Raw genomic sequence first — 1,877 nt, forward strand, 5'->3', positions numbered from 1 at the left:
CCCAATCACCACCACTTTCCTTTGTAGCATGTCCAAGTCCAGCAACCCGAGAAGCAGAGGATCGCCTAAGGGAAACAGTAATTAAATTTCAAACAACAATTAAACAACTGGAGCAAGCAATGATTCAATGGGCTTCTAGGCGCTCAAATATACAAGGATCAACCACAGCTCCATGTGGACAGCCCAATGAAGAGCGTAGCATGAAGGAGATGCCAGAAACTCCAGTAGACAAGATAGAGAATGAATTTGTACTGAAACAATTAGAAGAAGCTGTCTTTGTTCAAGAAGAAGAGTTGGTTGAAGACCTAGGAGATGCTAAACTTCCATGGGAATCCAGAATTGAGGAAAACTCCGTCCAGAATGCTACAGTTGATGCTAAGGAGGATACTGTACAATCTCCAAGGCAAGTCATTTATGAAGAATCAGACGGAATAATCCAAGAAGCAATTTCCCTTGATGATAATGCTCACAAGTCTAGCTCTCTTGGTGATGAACTTGCATCCGCAAGTGAATTCTCTGAGATAGAAGAATCTTCCCCAAGTGAATATGAAGATGATGCAGAGGTAGATTTCTCTCAACCTCCAATCTATGACTCAAGTGATGAGGAAGATATAGAAGACTTTGACCAGGACACAGATACAATTGAAGATCTTTGCAAAGAAGTGGAGGAATTCACAGAAGAGCACAAGAAAACGGAACTTGCAGAACCACCAAAAACACCTATCCCAAGGCCATTACCACCTAATACAAGCTTCAAGTGGGTACAATCCTTAACTTATAACTTTACTTATTCACTTGAATATGGTTTGCTTGAAACAGATGGCCAGCTTAGAGCTCTCTGCGGCTTTAAGAGTAAGAGGGAAATGGCTCGTACTCAGAGCTGGTGTACAAGGTTCAATAAGGTTCCACGCTTCACTTCGAAGTACACGGATTGGTATCATGCTCAATCACATGGATCACGGAAAACGTTTGGTCACCAAGGTGAGATTCTACTTTTTAACCCGCCCGAATGGAGACATGTAGATGAAGACGGAGGCGGATTTAAAAGCAAGGCTTGGAATCCTGGAGTTTATTCTGACATTTGTCATCCCGGGAGCCTAACAATATATTTAAAGCTGTTTGGAAGCTTTGCGTGCTTAGTTTGGGACCCCGGAGGCTATTGGCATTCCAAGCACTGGTGGAGATTTTTGGACGAATTTAAACATAAGCCACCATAACAGGATACCCCTCCAATGTCCAACTTAAGGACTTTAACTAAAAGTGCTAGGTGGGAGACAACCCATCATGGTATGGTCGCTTGTTTTTCAATTTATTTTTTTTAATTGCTTTCATTTTTCCTTTTTCATTTTAATTTATTAAACCTGGAATCATGCATAGTATTCATGTTAATCATTGCATTCTACATTTTTCATGCATAAAAAAAAGGGGTGCACGACGCGACCGCATGCCCCATGCGATCGCGTCATATCGCGGAAAACACCACCCGCGCGACCGCGTGACCCACGCGGACGCGTGATATATATATCGGCGTAAGGATCCAACGAACAGAAAGTTAGGCTGGAATCGTGCGATCCCTGTGCGTTTCGCACAAATTGGCCCACGCGATCGCATGCCCCATGCGATCGCGTCACTTGCACAATACCAATCCCACGCGACCGCGTGAGCGACGCGATCGCGTCGCATGGATTGCACATCACCCCAAAAGGAGACAGAGAGTTGCGCTAAAACGGCGCTGGAGTCGTGCGTTTAGCACAAATTCCAGTGACGCGATCGCGCGACCCACACGATCGCGTCATCCTTCTTTTCCCCCCTCTCATGCGATCGCGCACCCCACGCGATCGCGTCACTCCCATTTTCACCCCAACCACGCGACCGCG

Source organism: Arachis ipaensis, chromosome B03 (genome assembly GCF_000816755.2).
Source record: "Arachis ipaensis cultivar K30076 chromosome B03, Araip1.1, whole genome shotgun sequence".
Classification (NCBI taxonomy): Eukaryota; Viridiplantae; Streptophyta; class Magnoliopsida; order Fabales; family Fabaceae; genus Arachis; species Arachis ipaensis.